This window comes from Prosopis cineraria, unplaced genomic scaffold, assembly GCF_029017545.1.
Source record: "Prosopis cineraria cultivar Desert tree isolate PC_DT_omini unplaced genomic scaffold, ASM2901754v1 PC750, whole genome shotgun sequence".
Taxonomy (NCBI): domain Eukaryota; kingdom Viridiplantae; phylum Streptophyta; class Magnoliopsida; order Fabales; family Fabaceae; genus Prosopis; species Prosopis cineraria.
In genome coordinates, this window is record NW_026556075.1 from 30,625 (window position 1) to 36,986 (window position 6,362).

Sequence of the window (6,362 nt, forward strand, 5' to 3'; positions counted from 1 at the left end):
AAGCCGTGTAACGTAATTATTGCTTTGCTTGCGCTGGAATTTGTTGGACTAAGAAGTCAAATGAATTTGTTAAGGTTGTGTTTGGATGGGTGGATTTAAGTTCAGAATTTGAATTTAAGATCTCACATTTGAAATTCATAGATTTTAAATTCTTTGTTTGGATGATATAAAAAATTTTAAATTTTAATATTAAAATCCTTTGTTTGGATCTAAAGTAAAATTTTAAATTTCATATTCTATATTTGAATTTAAAAGAAACTAGAAAGATTAGTCAAACTTGACAATTTAAATGGCCAACTTCGAATGGGATCAGACAAACAAAGCCGATTGGAATTGTGGCATCGGTGACGACTAGGACGGGACCTCCGACTTCCACCGAGACCAAGCCGTCGCAATGACGGACACGAAACGGCTGACTTCCGCCTGGACAAGACCGACGGTGACGAAAAAGATTGAACGATCGACTTCCATCTTGACTAGATCGACAACAGCAATGGGGATCGGATGACCTAATTTTATTTGGACAGGACCAGACTAGTGACGACGGTGACCAGGTTGAAGGGATGGGGATGGAAGGCTATCATTCGGTCCTCGCCTAGTCGAAGTTGGACTTTTAGTCCTCATCATCGCTGTAGGTTCAGTCTAGGTGGAAGTCAAATGTCTAGTTTCCATCATTGTCATCGATCTAGTGCTAGTGAAAGTTGGCCCTCTGGTCCTCGTCATTGTCGTCGATCCAATCCAAATGGAAGTCGACCGTCCGGTTCCAGTCCTCACTGTCAGTTTGGTCTCAATGGAAGTAGGTTGTTCGATCCCTGTCGTAGTCATCGGTCAGGTCCTAGTGGGAGTCAGCCATTCAATCCCCGTCTTCCCAGTCTTCATCACTGGTCTGGTCCCAATAGAAGTTGACCATTCAATTCCTGTCATCGTCATTGGTTTGATGTCAGTGGAAGTCGGCCGTCCAGTCATCATCATCCCCGTTGGTCTAGTTGTTGTTGGTCCGGTCTTGGTGGAAGTCAGCCGTTCGATCCCTATCATTCCCGTCAGTCCAGTCTTAGTAGAAATTGACCATCTGGTACTTATTGTCAGCATCAATTTAGTGCTAGTGGATGCCGGCCATTTGATCCCCATCAACGCAGGTGGTCCAGTCTTGGTGTAATCTAACAATCTGGTTTTGGTGGAAGTTAGCCATTCAGTCCCCGTCGCCATCTGTCCAGTCCTCGTCATTACTATTAGTCCGGTCCTAGTCGTTGATGTCGATCTGGTCTCAATGAAAGTCAACTGTCCGATCCTTGTTGTCATCGTCAGTCCTTTCTCGATGGAAGTTAGCTATTTCGTGCCCGTTGTTGTGACGGTTCAGTCCCAGTGGAAGTCCGCCGTCCCTTTTAGATCAACAGTGGTAGCTTGTTTCCATCAACTTTGGTGGTTCAGTCCAATTACTGTTGGCAGGTCAATCAAGCCTTCATGCAGTTGGGTCAAATTACAAAAAAACTTGGGTTAAGATTTGAAATAATAGGAGTTTATAAAGGATTTTAAATTACACAGAGATTTAAGGGAGAGTTTGAATTTGGGTCAAATCCAAATCTTTACATTTTTAATTATCCAAACAATGGATTTGGCTTAAATCCAAATCTATGTGTATCCAAACATAGCATAAAATTATTGCTTCATGTTGGCATGCTCGAGTTACTTATTTTATTTATAGGATAAAGAGAGAATATTTATTTTAGTTCTATTTCTAAACCCTCTTAATGATTATTATATTTATTTTTATTATTTTGCCTCTAAAATTAAAAACTTATTGAATTTTTAAATAAAGTTATTAAAGTTTAAAATTTTCTTTAATTCTAGTAAAAATGTTAAAAATGAATTATAAATAAGATCACGGAAAGCATTGAATAGGGAAGGAGAGAAAGGGGGGAGGGGGAGGGGGAGGAGGGAGAGAGAGAGGGAAAAAGGCAAGGAGTGAGAGACGTATAGTTTACTGTTAATCTCATTTGAAAATATTGACCTACACACATGGCATGCTACTTAAGCAAAATATGGTCAAAAGAATTTTCTTTCTTCTTATTATCTAGCAGTATGTTGAACTAAATTAATTGTGGGATGAGTTTACCCCAAATTTAATTATTCAACATTTAAAATATATCAATTATAAGTTTATGATTTAAATTATTCTATAGTTTAGAGTCCAAATTGGATATCAACTTTTTAATATATTGACCAAGGTTATAATTTTCTATTGGCAAAAAAAATGTAAAATTAAATTTGAAGTAGCATATATTATATAATATAAAGGCCAACACACACATATCAAGGAAGAAAAGAGTGTGATAAATAAATTTTCTTCACATATTTTTTAATTTTATTTATAAATTAATTTCAATATATGTTATGATAATCAAGATAGCTTTAAATCTCATTAATTTTATTTTAAAATTTAATAAATTTATACCTTTACTTTTTAATAAAGACAAAAGAATTATTTTTAATAATTTTTTCTAAATTTAACAATGGCAGAAAGGTAAATACAAATATATGAAGTGCTTTATAAATAATATTAAATTAATATTCTCTCCCTATTCTATGTATAGGATTAAATAAGTAATTTATATACGGTTTTATATTTACTTGCTGTGCTATTTCACCCAATTAGCACAAGACACATGTATCGTTTGGCCACCTCATCTATCTCATAAATCGAAGAGGTGGAGAACGAAAGACTCATGTGAAGTCATCTTCGCATGGAGAATTGTTTCTTATTCAATACTTTTGTCCCGATCTTAGTTAATGTAATAACAGTTTGGGTGTTCATGGAGCACCACGTAACTGAGATACTCCTATCTCATATCTCATGTCCTGTTCCAAAAAAAATATTAAAACTTTTAATCTTGTATTCAGTCTTATCTCAAAAGTTATCCTATCTCATTAGAAGTCAGGACGAGATTGGAATAAGATCGGGACGTTCCGTCACCTCAATAAATCAAATAATATTGGAAAACAATCTGGATAATAACATTCATTAAAATTTTAAATTATATAATTTATTAAGTTTAAAATCAAAACAACGCAAGTACATAAATTACAACAATTTCAAGTCAATTATTAAATTATATTAATCACAACTGCATATTAGAATAGCTATTATAAGTGATCTTTAGACTATAAGAGTAGCAACAACAGGCAAGTCAAGCACAATATCAAATTATTGTTCTTCTATTTCAATTGAGATGTGCTAAGCTAATTGCTCTTCTGAAAATAAAGCAAGAAATACGATATAAATAAAATTTATTAAATAGATAGATATAAGAATAAATTATATTAATATAATTAATATATTATAAAGAAAGATATAGTCATATTTACTTCATGTCATTAAAGTTATCAATATAAAAAAATTTAGTTTTAAATAATAATTACAAGTATTGAAATTATAATTGATATAATTAATATAAGTATAAATTATATTAATATAATTAATATATTTAAAATAAAAAATAATATATATATATATATATAATATTCGGGATGGGATGGAACATCCTAATGGTAATCTCGTGTCCCATCCCGTCCCGAACTGCTTTCCTATCCCATCTCGTAAAGTCCCATCCTGATTATTTTTAAGTTAGGACAAGACCCGTCCCAATATAATCAGGATGATACCAGGCCAACGGAGATGGGTCCAAACTGAACACCTCTAATAAAAGTTAAGTTTCAACCTATTTAATTGATTACAGTTAATTCACCCATAATTTTTTTTAAATGAATTGAACAATTTTTTTAAAAAATGAATTGAAAATATCTCTCATATTATTATAACTTGATTAATCTGTTTATAATTGTGAGAATTGATATTTGTAAATTATAATAACTATCACTTCATTCGGTAAAAAATATAAGGCATTTTTTAAGAGATTGAATGTTTTAAAATATAAGGCATTTTGAATTTTTTAAGGTCTAATCATTATCTTTTTTTTTAAGTGCACTTATTGAATAGGTTACTTTATATTTTTTTTAGAATGAAATACTATATTAAATATGGATAAATATGAAAATATAAGGTTAGTTTAAAGATACTAACTACTTTATTAGGGGTCAAATTTAGTTAAAAAAGCCTTATATTTTTAATAAAGAGAGTATTTTTAAAAAAAATTTCAAGACTTAATTATCATTAATTTAATCTTTCATCGTTTTCTTTTTTAAATTTAAATGGTTTTTTCTTTGTCAAGTTGTTATCCAAAAAATAATAGCAATACTCCCTCCTATTATAAAGTCCTTATAAATAGGACCGTGTTTGAAAGGAAAAATTTAAATAGTTGAGATCAGCGAGCTTCTCTTGTCAAATAATTAAGATAATTATGAATAACATACTTAATATTGTTTGTCGTTGTATTAAGTAGATTTCTCAATACTTTCACATTGACAAAAATTAAAGAGATCTATGAAAGTCCTGGAGGCCCAAATTTTTCCAAATTAAATTTGTTACTCAATTACAAAACGATATTCTTTCAAGACAGCCACCATCTTGTTGGTCAAAAAAAAGAAAAAGAAAAAAAAAGACAGCCATCATCTGATTATATATCATCCCTCTTGTTCTTCTAATTCTTCTGTTAAAGGTAAGTATATATTTTGTAGAGTTAATAATTGAGACTAAGCTTGGAAAACCTTAAAATTAGGTTTGAGAGTTTAAAAAAAATTTTTTACTTTGAACTTATTCAAGCCGCTCAAAGAAAACATCCAGGCTAAGCATAAATTAAAATAGGCTTAGCCCGAATACTCAATTTGCTATTATTAATAATATAAAATAAAAATAATCTAAAATTAAAAAAATTTAATTTTTTAGATAAAAATTAAAATTGACAAAAAAAGAAAAAATAAAATAATATTTAATAATTTAAATAATTAGGCTAGTTTAGCCAAATAAGCTCAAAAGCTTGAATTTAGCTTGGCCCAAATAAGATGAGTCTATTCAAATTAGCCACTCAAATATATTTGGCATAGTCTAAATATGCATCTTCTGACCCAAAAAAAAAAAAATATGCATCTTCCTCTTTTACTTATCTTTTTAATATAAACAACCTTTCATTTAACTTTACCCTTATTTAGCTTCATTCTTGCTTCTTAAGTTTTGTTTGGTTCAAGGCGAGATGAGGAGAGGAGAGGGGAGGGGTGGGGGAGGGAGGGATCCCCAATTTGGAAGGGGGGAGGTTTTGGAGGGAGGGGAGAGAAAGTTTTAAAAATTTCTTTCCTTTCTTCTTCACCTTACCAAACAAGGGGCCTCCCTTTGTTTAGATGGAACAAGGAAAAAGAAGGGACTCGCTCCTTGTTTGGTAAGATAGAGGCCCCACAATCAAACAAACCTTTAGTCTACCTCTGTCTGTTGAAAAATTCAAATGATTCTCCTCATCCACGATGACAAAGTAAATAGGGAGAATTACATATAAGTCTTATTTTTAAAAAATGATTACTTATAATTCCCAACACTTGTAATTACTGTGTTTGGGTATTTGACTCATATATAAATAAGCTAAATTTTTTTTATTTAGGACCTAATTAATTGTAATTTTCCCAAGTAAATATGATGCCTTATGCCTTTTGTATTAATTACCTGCAATGGTTGGACCTCCGTTGATTGATATTTTGCCTCGCTTCTGCAGTATTCCCAGATATTCTGCAAGATATTACAAAATCCTCTTAACTTTGCATCCAAAATATCTGTTATCAAGATCTGAGATGATGGTGAAAGACTTATACATTTTCTTTTTCTCTCCAGATCTGATTATAAGACTTGAAGCCCATCGACATTGCAGAGAGAAATATATATATATATATGATCGATAGTTTCTTCTTGATTATGACAGAAGATCCACTGTTGAGACCTCAGAGACATTGAGATCGATGACTTTTTAGAACATCAGACCAAGAAACTGCTCATTAATAACTATCTTCCAGAAGAAATATATGCCAATTAATTCCTTGAGGAGGAAGTGATAAAGCATTTGAATCTGACATATGTAAGACACTTGATTGATTTCTTGAGATTCGTCATGCAAAAAAAAAAAAAAACAAAAAAGAAATCCCACGTATAATAATAATAATAATAATAATAATAATAATAATAAAGAATAAGAATATATAAACTTGATGAGGTGAGTCCAACGTATTTTGAATTATTTTGATACAATGGACTTGTCTCATATTAAAGCCATGAGATTTGAGGGAAAAAAATCTCTCCGGTCTCTAAAAGGCATATCAAGGATCATTTCCAATTTTATCCCATAAGATATAATATAATGCATCATATTCAAGAGAAATTATTTTTATTTTTTCTGTTGATATTTTTAATAGGAGTAAAGTTAAATAAT